Below are 18,004 nucleotides of genomic sequence, written 5' to 3' on the forward strand. Positions count from 1 at the left end.
GAACTGCCAGGCCATTGCACACTTCCATAATCTCACTCTGAATCTGCAGAGGCCGGCTATCAAAAATAGACCATGAACACATCTATGCTGTAGACAATCCTCTCAAAATATTTTAAAAAAAAAACATACCTGCCTTCATCAAGGAGGATGAAAAATTCTGTATAAATTGAAGAGAGAAACAAAAGTAATACTTTTGGCAAATAATTTGTGACTTGACATATTTAGAAAGTAATCAGTGTAATATCTGAGCCGAATCTGCCAGACTGAATTAAGACACCACAGACTACGTGAGCATAAGCATTTCCGTTGGCTCCAGGGCTCTGTAAGGTCTCAGAGGATGCTGAAATTTTACAAACCTGGATAAAAAGAGAGAATAAAATTTTAAAAATTAAAGAAAGATAAATCACCCAAGATTATTTTTGAAAGATTTGTGACATTTAGGTCAATTTCAAGATATTGTAACAGAACAGGGAGAGAAAACCCATGGGCTTTGAATACTTGAATTTGGCAGAGGCTGGACAATTCTACTGGCTCTCACTTCACTATGGGATTCAGATCAAAATTGACTTCCTTGTTTTAAAAGCCCTTCATGTGTTTTCTCTTGCCAAACTGTGAACTGTGGTCTCTGTATTCAACAAGTACTGGCTTTCTTTCCAGTTTTTCACACATTCTCACCTCTAACAGTGCAAATACTCCTCTTCTTTATCTCCCTACACCTGCTTTGTGATTCACCAGTCCACCCACACAAAAAGAACTGCATAACAGCAACAAAAAGCAGACTCCAGCCCACAAATTCTCTTTTCTCTGCTTTATCTTCCCCTCAATTTCTCTCCCCTTTTACTCTTTGCTGTTTGTCTTTGTACCTCTGCTGATGTCCTGATTGCAAAAGGCTACTCAGACAGAGAAGCATGAAGTGCTCCACTTCCACTCCACTTTCCATTTCCCACTAAATGTAGTTAGCTTTTCACCTACACCAGACTGCAAATGCAACCCTATTTATCCCTGGAGTGATGGTGGATACTACGTGAGGGATGCCTTACAAAATAAAAGGTACCCTTCAAATGTAATAATAGCAGAAGAAAGAAAAAAAAAAAAAAAAAAAAAGACATGATGCTAAGAGGAGAGACTGCTAAGGTGGGGAAGTACAGTTATAAAATAGATAGATTTCTGTGCTTCCAGGAAATGGCATGGTAGTATCTTCTCCCATTGACAAAACATCATCTAGAGGAACTCTTTTGTATGGGACAAGCAAACCCTTAGTGACTCTGCATCAGAAACAACACTAGATTTTAAATCCTCCCTGGGCACACTTATGTTTAACAGTTTAATAACACCTTGGAAGAGCACAAGGACTAGATTCATATCTACACATATTTAATGTGAAAGTAACTTATAAAATTCTGTCACTTCGAAGGATGAGGCCAGATATCTCAATTGTTTCCTAACTCAAAATATTTCATTGCAAAAGTTCTTACATGACAGCACTATGAGGTTTTTAAAACATATATATATATGTATACGTGTGTGTGTGTATGTATATATATGGGCTGACAGATTTTAACTCAAAGGAACCTTGCACCAACATCACCTCTGCAGCCACCTAGAGGATGGAAAAAAAGCCCATACACATGAAAAGATGTAACGTTTTCTTGGGTTACTTACAGTGGTAATGCAATAGACAGTAACCCCATGTACTGGGTACAATGACACATGGGACACTTGCAGCAGGCAGAGAGAAGCCTATCTGTCTTCAAAAGATGCAGGGTGCAAAAGGCTATGGTAAGAATCCCTCCCAGAGGTAGTTAGATCCAAATCCTGAAATAATTCAGCAGAAAACCTGCATTTTGTGGAATTATTATTCTGATTATAAGGAGAAAGAGGAATGCTAAAACACTAGCTGCAGTAAAGGACACAGTCATCTTTTTCTTGCTTTATCGGGTATTGCTTATTTGCTATGTCTGCTCATAAATCAGACAAAAATCAGAACTTTCAACAGTTCATTCTCCCCTCTACCTTCACCCTTTTACGGTGTGCTCTTCTGACATTTCGCTGTAAAATCTTCTCAGGTTCGTGCCATTACTCAGCTTTGTCCATCAGACCACACTCCTCAGAATATCCTCCGCAACAAGGAGTCCAGGATGAAACTTTTGATTTGATCTTCTGTGCCTTCATATGACTTTCACACACTGACCTGTTCAATGTAGGTATAATAAAGAAGGAATATGCAATAAATATATCTAGTTGGGTTATTTTGCTGCATTAAAGCATGTAGTCAGCAAGTACTAGTTATCACAAGCCTGAACAAGACCCTCCATGTCCAACTCCTCAAGAAGAAAGCAAAGACAAATTTGACGCTAGGTACAGTTCTGCCGTCAGTTTGGTCTATCCAAAATTTTGTTTCTTTATCCCAAATTCGTGACACTTCTCTGTGCATTTACAGTTGCTAAAGAGAAAGAAGAAACTAGATATCAGAAAACAAAAGCTCTGCCAACATACAAGAAAGATCAGCAATTAGTTAAGGCAGTAAAGGAGCAGCCCGTTCCAGTGCCCCGTTCCAGTGCAAGTGAGGACAGATGGCATTTTGTTCGACGGCAAAAATAGAGGTAAGGTGGAAACTTAAGTACCACCTGGTAAACAAGGCACTGGACACAGGAGTACTTTCAGGTCCATATTTAACAAAGGAACTTTATATAAGGTGCTTACTACTATCTGTAGTAAAGTCACAACAAACTTCACTGAGCCTCAAAGCAGCATCTCAGTACTGTCTTAACCTAGGATACAATTAATTGACGATGCTTAAAAGACATTGTGTCCTGTACCATTTCACACGTGATGTTGTGGTATCACGTTATTGTGCAAGTCTAGGAAAAGAAAGAGATTGTTCCTTGCAACGTGAAGTTTCATGAAGGAACACAGCATGAACAGCCATCTTTCCTTTTTCCATTTTTCCTTCTCTGCTTTACTTTACTCCCTCTCCATCATCTGCTTAGAGATCATCTCACAGATCAAACCCAACCGGTACTCTAGTATAATCATGCCCATGCTTCCAAAGAAGTTCCAGCGATGTCATTTCTGTCCACTCTCTATTCCAATAAGTCAGTGTGCATGCATTTGTATGTGTTCAGTAAAGGAAAGGCAAAGGATAGCAGTGACTTCTGATCACCACCCCTCTTCAAAACCTGGTACAAAATTCAGACTATGGTTTCAGTTGAGAGGAGACAGATTTCTTCCTCTTATTTTTCATGCCCGTGGCTCCCAAAGCACCCTGCTTCTGAAGTGGGATGCCTGACTTGCTCAGTTGTTCCTGTGCTGAGCAGAGACTTAAGATACTCCACAGAAGCCCACAAGTAACTTGCAAACTTCCTTAAGCACTGGAGGCCAAGTATCAAGAGAAAGAGGAAAAATCCCATTTAACGTTTGCACCTCTCCACAAAAAGGAAAATCATCATTACCTACCAAACACCATGCAAGCATTTGGCCAAAAACTAAAAAGTTAAAAAATAAAACCAAAAATAGGTCCAGATCACTACATTCTGTGTTCCCATCTTGTTTAAGCCCCATGAAACAAACCCCTTCCTATTTTTTCACCACTATTGGAATTATTTATTTGCTACTCTTAGAATAAAGAAAAAAGCTAATGCCAATACAAACGACTCAGATACTCTCTTTTAAACCACCAACAAATCATTAACTGAGCTCAGAGTTAATAGCTTAAGAATATAAAGTATAATATATTGTAACAGCAGTGATAGGAAAAAAAGATTTAAAGAGCATGGAACTATTACAACTAGTTCTGAAAGAGCTCAATGTGAAATCAACCAGAAAATGATCATTCCACAACTATAAATACAGAGTACTAAAACCAAAACAAAGCATCTAGCTTTGGGAAAAAAGTCCATAAATAAAAAAAAAAACCCACCCCCCCCAAACCTTTTTAGAGGAAAGTATTTAATGCAGCCATAAAAGAGAGAATTTATTTTCTTTATATGAAGTGTGGCTTTGATTGAGTCTGTAGAATTAAACACTATTGTTATTGTAAGTAAAACACAAGGAACTGGAATTTGTGTTTGGTGTATAATCAAGAAGTAAGTGAGTCACAAAGTTGAAGGATGTGACATGCCTTTATATGGCTTAGTTAGGGTTACTTTTGATGCACTGTAAAATAAAAGTATTCCTTATCCAAAGAAACAAAAATCTTTAGCCTTCAAATATGCACAGAGAGCTTATACTCTTAATACTCTGTATATATACGTTCTCTTTGTGAGTACAGATTAACACGTACAACACATCTGAGGTATGACTGGATGTGTTTGATAGGTATAGCTGATTGACAGCATTTTCTCAACTCCTTTGTAATAGAATGAAGGAACACACAATTTAATTTTACTTTTTACTGCATTTTAGATGACCTACTAAAACCAATCACATCTACAAAATACACTGGCAACCAGAAAGCCCAGTCTTGCCAGATCTGACGGTTTCAATCATAAGTGTTAAAATATCTGATGTTCCGGTTAAAGTTCCAGCTCCCAACAGTTAGCAGTTTTGTGAGACCCCAAACCTCTCTTTAAAGTAAGCTGTGGTATTAAAAAAAAGAAAGAAGAATTAAAAAAACAGAAGAAAAAAGACCCAAACGCTTAAAATCATGATTAATTAGGACCTTGAAATTCAAAAACAAGTGTAGACTTTAAAAGATAACATAACACCCACTTATTACTTAATAATTTGCCATGGTTTTCTGATTCTCACAATATAAAACTTTTGGAGAATTAACTTAAGACCTTTTATATCTGGGACTGGTGGCACCAAAACCCAGAAAAGACATTAAACACTAGCCCAGTGGCTCTATCTACCTAGAGACCTCACCCCACAAGATTTCTATCCCTTCTCTCTCACTGTTAAAGCCAACAGAATCCAAAATACTTGTAAATTGAGCCACCAATTTACACAGGTTATATTGCAATAGATTAGCACAGTGACAGCATCCAAATTCCAGTTTTCAGAGCCTCTGGGATAGCACTAGATTAAGCCTTGAATATACAGTTTCCCTAGATGCTATAATTCCATGCTAACAGTTCTGCCATTTGTTCCACTGCAGTGGCAAGCTGAGACATTGCAGTTACTCTGAACTGTATAATCTTGATCTACTCAAAATCCTTTGCCTAGACTTCCCTGCTATATCTCCTATCAGAACTCAATAAAGTAGACAGCACTCACATAAAGAATTTATGTGGCAGAAAACAAGTTTTACTGAATCTCAGACTTAAAAAAAAAAGAAAAGAAGCCCGGTGTAGTAAAGCATGTTTACAGGTGTCGAACAGGCTAAACACATAGGTTAGAGGAGTGACAAATAAAGGAAAGGTTGTCTAGCCAGACACGCTAGCCAGTACACCAAAGCTACTGCAATGCACCCTACTAAAAGCACTCTACTAAACAGCTAAATGTCCAATTCCAGAATCACTGTGAGTTGGGTGCTTGGTAACCCAAATCTAAAATGACTGGGGTTAAAATAAGGATAGCATTCGCTATCAGCTGTATTAATATGACAGCGAAGGCAGCAAAGAGGAGAAAAGCCAAGAATCATTAAGTAACAGAGATGAAAGGAGACCTCCAAGCATAAACAAATGCCTTTGGTTTGTGTGAAGGACTTACACTCCATCTTTCCAGAGGAACCATCTTTGAACTTGATACAAAAAATGGATAAGCTGTGATGGCTCAGGAGAGCCACAGCAAATCCAGCATACAACTGTATTGTAGTTGCTCCATGTACTGTTCCGATATCTCTATTCCTCCTCCTCACTATCCATCCAATCTCATTTTATTTTTCTGCAAGGAGAATCTAGTCTGCACCTGTTGCTACTAATTATCATTTAAAATTTAAAATGCAAAGGACAAAAACATGTTGGTAGAAAACCTATTGTTAAGCATACTGTTAAGATTTAGTATTAGTGCAAACTAATATGCTCTAGTACTCTACTGCATATTTGTATGTGGAGCTTTATGAATCGAAGTGGACTTGGGATGAGTCTGTGAAATCTAATTGGTACTCCACAAATCCGTAGAGAACCTTATACTTAATTTTTTCCTTTTTATTTGCATGACATCACTCTGTCTGGCCAGACAGAGATTCAAAGTTGGACTCTCCCTGTTAAAAAGACTCAGTGGGAAATTAAAATATAGCAAAGGATAAGACATTTATGGGTTAACAATACAAAAGCCATTAGAACAATAACGGCTATGTCATTATTTGGGAAGACGTTCTTCCCAAGCCTCAGGCTTAAACACAGAGAAGTTATCCAAGGCATCACAAAAGGATCTACCAAAAAAATAGGAAGAGGGTAGGGGAGAAAAAAGAGGAACAAAAAGAGTGTCTGTATCAGAACAGATGACTAACTTCAGATATGTACAATTCCTGGGTATATTCAACTTTACTACATTTTCAACCTTATAACACCTATTTTCTATATGAATCTTGACAAACAGGTGGTAACTTCATTTGGAAAGTGCTATTGAGAGTAATTCAAATCTATCAAAAAAAATATAACCGATGGAGGGTAAAGTAAAAACAGTAAAATCAAAAGCATTACAGAAGGGATGGCAATCACTGATGTTTTCTTTCTCTCCCATCCTTTCATTCCCTCTCTCTATAGAAAAATATGGGTGGAAAAAAAAAATTTAATAAAAGCTAGGTTCAACACATGAAGATGTGGTTCTGCACACCATGGAGAGGAAACAACTCCCTGCCAAAGGATTCCGCAGATGCTAAAAGCTGGTAGGGAAACTTGGTAAGTTTCTGGAAGATAAATGCAACTGTTGAGGTTTGACCTAAAGTAGAATCAGTTTTCTAACTGCAGTTAAGTCTCATCGAAGTAATTTCATTTTCTGGAAGTTAACTGCATGTTTTTCAGACAGTGTCTCTCCCTAGAAGTGATAACACGGGTATTGTTATGCAGGAAGACCGTTGCTTATACTTATTCCTGTAGTAACCAAGGCCATGCTCATGTCAGTAGAGTGCTGTAAGTCAGATGAATGATCACACCTGCAGGGAGAGGCAGACAGGACAGGTGACCCTAAATCAACCAACTATTCCATCCCATATATGTCATACTCAGTATAAACTTGAGCGATCACAAGAGTCCCTCTCTCTCTCTCTTCAGTGATGGCCGACATCCCATGAGGACCTCGTCTGTCTGTTTGCCCCTGATCTCAGATCGGTGTGTTCTTGAATCCAGTCTCTGTATCCAGCTCTCTTCTGCTCCTGACCCCTTCCCTGACTTGCTGTGCAGCATTTGTCTTGATGTATAGTCATTGAGGTATGTGGGCACAATTTCATCCATTTGTATATATATATTTTTTATTATTATTATTATTATTACTATTTTATTAAAGCTGTTTTAGTTTAGCTTCCAACCCGCAAGTCTTTTTCCTCTCACTTCCCTTTCCCCAAGGGTGGGAGGGGGGGCGGGAATTGGGAGCTCAACTGCTTAGTTTTAGCTGCTGAAATTGACTGGGCCAGGGCTAAACCGTAACACCAACAAGGGTCAGCAAGGCCACAGGAAATGCTTCCAGCTAAGGGAGAGCCAGACAGAGATGGAGAAGTAATATGGTAAAGCATCAGACACGCACCTCTGCTCTCTTCTTACTCATTGTTCCACAACCCACCTGCAGCCACAACTGGAGTCTCTCCACTGAGACAGGTAGATTGTTGCTTGAAGTTAGTATGACTGCTACCACGTCCTTATAAACCTAACTCAGTTGTAAATAGTGGTGGGATGAGGGAGGCAGACTGATTAATCTGTGATATGGAGAATGTGAAGCTGCAATTAGAGAGTGAAAGTAGAGAAATCTACGTGGATATGTGTGCACTAGGGGACTGCAGAGCAGGGAGCAAGGGAATAGAGGCTATTAAGCAAAGTTCCAAACCTCTCACTAGCACACACTCAAATACCCCCATACTGGAAGCTGTGACACAGCTACAGCTTTCTCCTGTGCCTCCACATAAGGACCTAGGTTACAAAAAAATCACTAACAGCACTGAGAGAACCATGCACCCGCTGAAGACATTTCAACTGCTTTCCAGTGCTTTGATCCCAAGCACTTCCTGAGGAAAAAAGGAGGCAGTATGCTGATAAGATGAATGCAGATACTGCTCTCTGCATTCTGTAAACAAACAAGAGGCATGATGGAGGGAAAGGAAACTAAGTGAAAGAGGTCTGGCACATATGACCTGAATTCAATCTCAACATCAATTCGCTAAAGCTAATTACCCAGAATGACTGAGGTTGGAAGGGATCTCTGGAGGATACCTTGTCCAATCCCCCCACTCAGGGAGGGTCACCTAGAGCAGGTTGCTTAGGGCCACATCCAGGCAGCTTCTGATTGCCTCTAAGGATGGAGACTCCACAACCTCCCTGGGCAACTTGTGCCAGTGGTCAGTTGCTCTCACAGTAAAAATGCATTTCCTGATGTTCAGAGCGTTCCTCCTGTGTTTCAGTTTATGTCCATTGCCTGTGCTTCTGTCACTGGCCACCACCGAAAAGAGCCTGACTCCATCATCTTTGCACCCTTCCTTCAGGTATTTAACATACATTGATATGATCCCCTCTGAGCCTTCTCTTCTCCAGTCTAACAGATGTCTCAACAATCTATCTTTCTTCCAAGAAAAGCAGGGCTGGGTGTAGGCCAACAGACATTTCTGCTACCTACGCACATATACCTATTTGGAAGTGAATTAGGATCAATTAATCTAACATTTCATCCAAGAAACATGACCCTGACCCAGGTCGGTGACTTCAATGGCTTATCTGCCTGATGGACCCTTTGCAATTCATACTGCCAATGGCTATTCTACGCAGGGGATAGTGGGTGCCAGGTTTAAACATGTCTAAGTGGAACAGATTCATTTGTTGGATTGCTTATGTGAAAATCTGAATAGTGCCATTTCAACACTAGTTCTACTTACTAAAATTAGTAAAATATAATTACAGGTCTTTCATGCAAAGTTATCCTAAAATATCTGTTAGTACATAGTGAGGAAGACTCATGACATGATGAATACATATTGAAGCAGACTTTGACATCAGCAGACCTAGGACAAAAACGTTCATCCAGTCTCCTTTGGCATGACAGACTTCCCCACATGAAAGTATTTCAGCTAAAATCTAAACCTAAGACTTAGTTGGTAGAAGACAAAATATAAACATATAGTCTTTATGGTTGCAAAGATAATTTCCCAAATACAAACATTACAGCACTGGCTTTATAAGCCTATAAACCTATTGCTAATTTCACTATCTGCCTTTATTCACAATTGTGCAGGCCTCTGAATGGCAGATCTCAGTCCCCTGTGGGCTGCCTCACAGTGCTCTATCAGTGTCATCTGTATGGTTTTAAAAATATCACGCAACTCTTCTGAAATGGTTGCCAGTTCTTTAAATGAAGTAAATTCAAGCAGGAGTCTGGAAAGAGTCTATATTTAGAGTCTGATTATAGTTTAATCCTGGTAAATTTAAACCAATTGAGTTAGCAAGACATTTACAAATAAGTGTGCATTTCAGTTACAAGCAGGGGTGTTTTTTTTCAGTATACCCTATAGCATCCTGAAGCAAATTTGAACTTAACCAGAAGTGGTCATTCCCAAAGTAAACATACACTACATGAGTGCCAAATTTAAAGCTGATTAGAGTTCAATATATGCCACAATTTTGTGACTACACATTAGATTAATTCTTTTTCTTCGATTCCATTAATGCAGCCAAGTAACTACCTGAATTTACAAAAGCACCTAATGCTAACAGATGTGGGTTTCCATGTCCCTCTGGGAAAATGCCGTCTCTTCAGGCAAAGAGAAATAGCATGAAAAACATCCAGATAAGTCTGACAATCAACTTCTGTGGCAATCTACTGACAAGCTCTACCCATGCTCTAATCCAAACTAAGCAGAAGATTGGTATAATGAATTGTGCAGGACTAGACTCAGTCATTTATACCTCTGGTGATGTCACCGCTGATGGAGCTCTGTTTGTTCTCTGAGTGTGACCAAATGCCCATGTGTCTTTAAAAGTTGGCCCCATGACACTTTAAGCCATTTGCTATGTAGAAAGCATTAGCGTTTTTCAGGAATCCCCAGAGTCCCACAGGAATACCTAGGGGGATAGTAAATCAAATTCTGTATGGCCAAAGCAACCCATGCATTGGATGTAAAGGATTAGCTTATACTGGTGCAGCTAATCCTACTCGGGGCTGGTACCTCATCTCAGCCATAAGCACAGAAACACAGGACAGACAAGCATTTCAACACTTCTGGCTAGGGGATCTTGCCCTCAACACACATACTGATGCTTGTACATGGTCTCCTGGCTGTCTATACTCTTGTCCATCTGTTGGGATGGCATCACGCCAGCTAACAAGGTAGCATGCCAGCTTCACTAGCACAAATGTGCCAAATAAAGATTGGTTGTTTTGAATGCACTGCTTTCAGAAGACTGCAAGAGTCAGGTAGAACTTGTCCCCACTAAAGAAAAAAGCGAGAAACCTCTGCATACCCCCAGCTTTCCTACAGTTATTTTAGGTTTGATTTTCCCTTCATTTTCACTATTCAAGCACCTTCCCAAACATAGAAATCTGAACAAAAGCTCTTAATATAAGATACTGCCAGGCAAAGCAGGTGGGATTTTAACAGACTCACTGGTAGGACCCATTATATGCCTGCATGTGCTCTCTATACATCCCGTTAACATACTTAGGAGAGAGCTTTCCCATCTATATCTGCACACTTTTTCACCATATTCGTTCTAACTATTCCTTCACATTTTAAGAGCAGCTCTTCCTATAACACAAAACTGTAGTTTTTCAAAATACCTATTAGCCTCCTAAATAGAACACAGTTCTTGCTGCTAGAGCAAGTATATAGGAAATTTTTCACATCCAGTAGCACCCAGTTCACTTCAACTTTATTGTGAGCTTGAAAACTTCAGAACCAGATCAAGAATCTGTGATATTGTTGTATTAATAAAGGTAGGAACTTACCTACAAGCACTAATTTAGAAGTCTGGAGAAACTCAGACTCCTCCTTTTGAGAAGTTTCCTTGTGCTTGCAAACTACACAAGCCTCAGTCCCCGAGACCAACAAGTACGAAAAGCCATGATACGTAGGGTTTAAGAGGCCAGCCAGCTTTCCAGCTCTAGGTGTTACAGAGCACTCTGGAAATACTCTCCCAAGTAACAAGGGATAGGACGAGAGGAAAAGGCCTTGTCGCATTGGAAATTAGAAAGGATTTCTTTACCGCAAGAGTGGTGAAGCATTAGAATGGGCTGCTCAGGGAAGTGGTAGAGTCACCACCCCTGAAGTGTTCAAAAAGCATGTAGACATGGGACTTCGGGACATAGTTTAGTAGGCATGGTAGTGTTGGGCTGACAGTTCAACCAGATTATTTTAGAGGTCTTTTCCGACTGTAATGATTCTATGATTCTATGAAATTCTCACTTGTAACGTTTTAAGCCTAAGCTGTACACTTGGTGTACAAAGAGTCAGCCAAAGCCACAGTTGGGTGCGGAAAGAGAGTTTATGTGATAAAAGTTGTTGAGACAAAAGAGAAAAATAGAAAAAGCAGTAAAGGCCTAACCAAACCAAACACAAGCAACGTGGACTGATGCCCCTGCATTCATTTTGAAGCCATCATAAAGCTCCCAGAGCAGTCACAGATAAAGGAAAGTTCATTTAAGAAGCAAAACTCAGGAAAGGCTACCTGCATGCTTCCAAAAGCCTTTATTCAGCAGTTAATTCTCTGAGCAGTGCATGCTTACTTCACTGATAAGTACATCATTAGCATGAGCACTTTCCACATTCTGGCACACTGGCACAGATGCTGGTTCCACGTTCCCCAGGAGCCTGGCGAACAGCACTACAGAAAGACAGGGCAGAGAAACTTGTTTGCTTCTCAAAACTGACAAACCAAGGGTCCTACTTGCCTATATTTGTATCAAGTTCCCAGAAACATTACAACAGTATACAGACTTCCATCATTTTCTAAAATTATCAACAGTAGTGAGACCTTTTCTTCAAGGGTCAGTTTAGTTCAATTAATTAATTAATTACTCTGTCATTCAGGTCCCACTGTTTTTGATACTGGCACGCTGCTGGAGTGGGCTCAGGTAGAGACAATATGTGCTTCACAACTCTAAAGCTAAACACCACGCAATTGCTCCACCTACCCTTTCCTTTCCCCCACATAGCTTCTGCTCTGTGAATAGAGTTAAAAGACCGCAGCTCAATCCACATGATCTGGCTTTTAGCAGTTTGTCACTAACATCCCTAGACAGGGATCATACTCAGAAGCATATTTTTTTACAGCAATAGAATATGCGCTAGTGAGGGCAAGTATAGGTATTAAGAAAAGCAGATCTGGGAAAGGCTTGGGATAGTAAACACAGACAGCATGAAGGTAACCACCTGCTGGAAGGTGATTCTGACATGTAAAATATTTAGCAAGCATGAATGAAGAACAACAAACCACACCCATTGTACCAGACACCATCAAACCTGTCTCCCTTGAAATTTTTATTTGTATTAATGTTACCTTATAATAACCTTTCACTGCTCTCTGCAAAGATGACAGCTGTTTTAATGACACCTGTTACTGTGCCACCTATCCTTCCCTGAGACACCTATTTATTTGGATCTTTCAAGAGAAACATAAATGAAATCAGTCATTCTATATTAGAGGGTTCCCAGGGACAGCAAGTTGATTGGCATCTCACATCAGCGGGCAAGTCATCGCAAGACACTTGTAGAAGAGAGCATTTTCCCTGAAGTCTTGATGCTTTAACATCTGCCAGGAATATGTATGTACGTATAGATTGATTTTTTTCGATGAATGATTCTCTGTGAAATATCAGAGAGAAAAATGTCAGACATATATTGCATAGCAATCGAGGGCTAATGAAGATCCAGGTATTAAATCAATTAAGAAGTATCAAAAGCTACCTAATCATCAAGGAACAAAATTGGCACCACAATATGTAGTGAGTATGGGAAAGCCTAATTTACTAAACATACCCTGCAGTCACATAATTGCATGTAATTTTACCAGCATAATTAACTAATTTAATTACCACTTCTCAAGTGCATCAATTATTGACATTACAGAGTTTTCAGACAGCAGAATTACTGTGTGGTACATTCAGAGAATGCAAAATGCTTTGTACGCCTATTTTCCAGTCACAGTCAACAACTGAGAGGGAACACAAGCAGCAAAAAGGGGAAAACAAGCAGCAAAAAGGGGAAAAACTGCAAGTGCACCACATAGAGCACACTTTAGCAGTCAGAATTAAGAGATGAAACAGACAAAACCATGTTTATGTCGGACTGAAAAGTCAACAGCAAACAACCAGAGAGACCAAGGAGACAAAAGCTAAGCATGGTGCTAAAACAAACAGCTCGTATTTTTGAACAATGAGGTCTACTTTAAACTAAATCTATTCAGGAGCTGATGAGCTCTTTGAGATCTACCAGCCACCCTTATCTCCTAAACAAGGGCTTGATTTTACAGTAAGGCTCTACAAGGACATGCAGATATCTGCATGAAGCTCCATTGGCCTCACTAAAAAGTTGTAAAGGTGTCAGTTTTGTCTGCACAGGTCTCAAAGCAGAAACAGAACCTAAAAAGAGACATGGGCTACTATGTGACAAGAAACAGGGATGTGCTTGAACAAATCCTGGATGCTCTGGCTCTCTTCAAGAAGGGAGGTAGGGGGAAGTACAGAGATGAAGTATGGATGCATTCTTATTAATTAAAGCATACCTTTGCCATGTGGGATTATTACTCAGACTTGGAAGAACTATTGATCCCCTACTTAATGTTTAGACACTGTACGTAAATCTTTGCATAAAACCATTTTGTTTCAGCAATGAGCTTTTCAAAGTCAAGAGAGATGTCAGCATCTGCTCCCCATGGAATCTTAAGCGTCAGTGTCAGTAAAAAATGGGCAGCGTCAGTAAAAATTATACCTTGTGTCAGTAACTTTGTTAACAGGATAGCTGGAAACCCTGGGAGCTGTAGTGTCATTTTCTTTTCCCATTGCCCTCTTGTACTTGACCTTTGCACAGCTGTTTCACAGTATCTGGAGATGGCTGAACTGTGAAATAGTGATTACAGGAAAGGGGACAGTTTAATGAGACAATACAACCTAGAACAGGAAGAGGGTATTCTTTCATATGCCAACCGAGATCTTTAGAGGCTTTTTTGTCTTTCAGTTAAGATTCAGTTAAGATTCAGATTCAGTTAAGAACAACCTCGCCTTTTATATCCAATACCAATGTGCAGTTACCCTTTTTAAGGTTAGTAAAGCTTACTGGATTCATTGTGGTGATTATTCCAAGCAAGATGAGGCGCTTTGTTAAAACAAAATAAAACAAATGTCCAAATAAATCTTAAATGCCCAGAAGGAATTTAGAACTTATACAAAATAAAGCAAGTGCAGACTAGGCCTAATCGGTTGCATCCCCATCAAGTCACTGGGCACAGCAGCATGTGTAGTAAAGGCTTCTTCCTCAGAGATAACTGAATGATACACCTAAGAAGAAATTCTACTGGAGCAAAGCTACTGCTACTCTGTCCTTTCGTCCTCCAATGAGTCGCACTGCAGGGATGGGACTATGAACATTTTTTTCTCTGTCCCTGTGAGTGCCTTGTGAGGCTCCAGCTCAGGCAAAACCTAACTGGCTTGAAGTATGCAAATACATCTTTGACTATAAATTAATCAGTTTGGTCCGGTGCATGTGGTGGTAATGAAACTTCCTCCAAAAGCACAAGAGAATCCTTGCACCTTCCTCAAAGGTTCTACGCAACAACAAGTCATAACCTAGTCCCATCTTGATTTGAAATCATGATGTGAAAAATCAAGGCAGTGAGAAAAGCACGTGTTGCTTTCACAGGCAGTGTAAGGAATAGGATGTAAGAGGACGGGGACTGTAACGTCTTCAAGCTAACAAGCAAAATTACTTTTTGTAAGCAAACCTGATGAATGATGCTCTTCATGCTGCTCTTTCGGCAGGCTGCTCTCTGTACACCTGCCACGTGGCTGCTATCAGTAAAAGCAATTCCAGTAATGACATTGATGTGTGAGTGGCCTGCACTTGTGAGACACCAGGCCTAAAACATTATTCATTGCAGTTGTAAGTGGGTGGAGGAACTTAACCAGTCAGCTGAGTAAGTGCATATAAATGAGCGTAAACAAACAGAAAAAACGAGTGGATGACTCAGTAGCAGCAGCAGCAAAGAAAAAACACAAAATACAAAAATCCTCCCCACACACTGCCAGCCCTAGCAGGGATTGTCACACTACTTAGGACTTAAAACGTCCTCTCAAGCGACTGCAAAACCTGCAAGAGGGTTGTGATTTTTCCAAATATCAGCAGGAGTTACTGATCTGTGGTGTATGCATGCTACTAGCTATATATACTTAGCAATCCGAAATACGAATTTTTAATAGTTTGTGCCACACACAACTTAGCAATGTGTATTTTGAATAGAAAAGTCGTGCAAATCACAAACTACTAAAAGTCACCATCCCTTACACATACCACACACCATGCAAGGAGTGTGAGCTGTCATACGATGTGTGCAGTCATTGATTTAAGACTCTCTCATGGATAGGCAAATTTGAGGTTGATCACAATTGGGAGTGTAACATACTTCCCTCGCAGCGTGCAAACAGAACAGCCTGGTTTCCTACTTCATAGAGACGAAGGAGAGACAGTGGAATCAGACAGTCATGCTCGTCAGTACTGTAGCAGCCATTGACCTGAACTAGAGATCACATGAATTGGAAAGAACAGGATGCTTCCTGAGTTGTTGTCTCAATTTGTCCTTTCCGAGAACTTGTCTGCAAAGCTTTTCCTCAGCCTTTCTTAGGCAAGTTAATTTGGATTAAGCCTTTTCTCACAATTCCACTACCCTTTAGCAAAGCCTGGGAGTTTGGTGACCTCTCTTGGGGGTAAGGGAAATCATGCTTCACATGTCACTAACTCACCTTGATGCTATAACCTCCTAGATATCACTGAAGTGAAATCCTCTTCAGCCTTAATTCCATGTCTGGTATTTCAGACAAAACTAGGTTTTCCTCCTCTGATATTGTCCCATGCTTTCTAGAGGCTTCAGCATCCCTTGAACATGGAATGTTGGCATTGCAGATACAGATGGGAACAAAGCAAGAAGGGCAGTGCAACAGTGTGAAAGGCACATGACCAAGAATAGCTAACCATCTGGCTCTCCTCATTGGCATTCCCAGTATCATGGTTTTCCCTTGCTGTTACATGAGAAGGAAAAACAGGTTGAATCTCCTCTCCTACTGCACATTTGTGAACCAGACCGCATAAACTGGCCCAAAGTGTATCATATCTGGTTAATATCTCAGTACTCAGCTAACTGTGTAACACAAAATCTATCCTGAGCTGCTCTTAATCTCTTTTAAATAGCTGGATTCTCGTGTAATTGCTATCTGTTCACCAGACTAGGGTAGCCAAGAAAGAAGCATACCACATGAGCTACCTACACACAGACAGCAAGGAGGGTCAGTATTGGGCTTGACAGCTTTGCCAGAGCCCTTCAATTAACCCAAGCCACTGTGGAACTCCTAGCAAGATAAGCATTGATCATTAGCTAATTCTACCAGTTCCACATCGGGGTGGTTGGGTAGAAGAAAAATCAAAGTCAATCATAATAATTTGGTGAAAATATGAAGGTGGGGAGTTCTAAGTCTCACAGAGGACCTTCATCCTATACTCCATCTCATTTTAGCAGATGAGAAGAAATAGAAATAGAATTAAAAACCACTGTTGCTTATGTACAGGTGAGCACAACTCCATTACACCTGTTACACTCGCACAGCACAAAGTTCAAATCAGTTATCTTTCCACTTGGTTCTCTTTGAGGGTCAGTTTCAAAATGGGGAATTTAATTAGGGCCAAACTTAGCCAGTAGAAAAAAAAAATCATATATAGAGATATATGATGGAAAGATGACAACGATCAGCAAGAGTTTAAGAATATCTTATTAGGCACCCAAAAAAACCACAGTGTAATGATTCAGGAAAAGAATCACACTGGTTACAGAAATGCATCCAGACTTAAAATGGAAGTGAAAACACCTTAATTTTTCCAATGCCTATAATAAATGGAAGAAAGAGAAAGCTGAAAATGGTAAGTATAAAACAGAAAGTAGACATTGTAGAAAATGGAGAAGGGAATCAAAAAGGCATAACAATACCCAACACAGCCAAAGAACCAGGAAAATTTTTAAAGTTCATTAGGAAGAGAAGGACCTTTCACAATAACAGTAATCTATTACTGGATGAAGAAAGTTGTCTTGTGAGCAATAATTGCAAAAAGACACAAATCTAAGAAAAAGAAAAAAAATCAGATTATCTAATGCTGCTGAACAAACCAAAACTGAAATCCCTAAATATGCCCTGCCCTTCAGAGAAAGATCATGATCCTTTTGCTGCCTAGATAAAATAAAGCAAGATTTGACTACAGTTTCTAAAGCTGTAAATGGGGAGTTAGAATTTAGCAGCAAAGCCTACTATTCAGCAAATGCAAGATAAGATTGAAGGGCAAAATAAAGCTTGAAAGCTGCAGAAAACAAACCTCAAATAAAACTGAGGTTCTTATTTTGAGTTTTGCAAGGATCTAATCCAATGACTAGTTCACTGTTTTGCAAATGCTTCACTATCCACATTCTCTGCTCTCAAAGGGCTGATGGACTAATACGATCCAAGGAGAGATTATAGTGCACGTGCACATGTTGATTTATACTAGCAGGAAATTTGGCCCTCCAGGTTTTGGGAAGCATTGTGTTTTATTCCTACTTTTTTTTTTCCTTACAGAGATGAAAGATGAGAAGACTTCAGAACAGATTCCAAAAGTGCAGGTGCTCTGCACTGTTCTGCTGGGGGGGTGGGCAATATTGGCAGGACCTCCTCACCACTGCTACATCAATACCAC

General features: G+C 39.8%; 1 long non-coding RNA gene across 3 annotated transcripts in view; it reads right to left on the reverse strand.

Moving 5' to 3' along the window:
* Positions 1-210: 210 nt before the first annotated feature.
* The window catches only part of LOC128851344 (uncharacterized), a 108,780-nt gene continuing 90,986 nt past the window's right edge, over positions 211-18,004 (reverse strand). For 2 of the 3 annotated variants that reach the window (XR_008448699.1, XR_008448698.1), the window contains 2 exons: positions 2,014-2,191; positions 211-356 (listed from right to left, as the gene is read on the reverse strand). This is a non-coding gene — a long non-coding RNA (uncharacterized LOC128851344). Of the gene's footprint in view, positions 357-2,013; positions 2,192-11,927; positions 12,884-18,004 lie in introns of those variants that run through there. The other variant, XR_008448700.1, reaches the window with a different exon arrangement.

The sequence above is a fragment of the Cuculus canorus genome, chromosome 2 (assembly GCF_017976375.1).
Source record: "Cuculus canorus isolate bCucCan1 chromosome 2, bCucCan1.pri, whole genome shotgun sequence".
Lineage (NCBI taxonomy): Eukaryota > Metazoa > Chordata > Aves > Cuculiformes > Cuculidae > Cuculus > Cuculus canorus.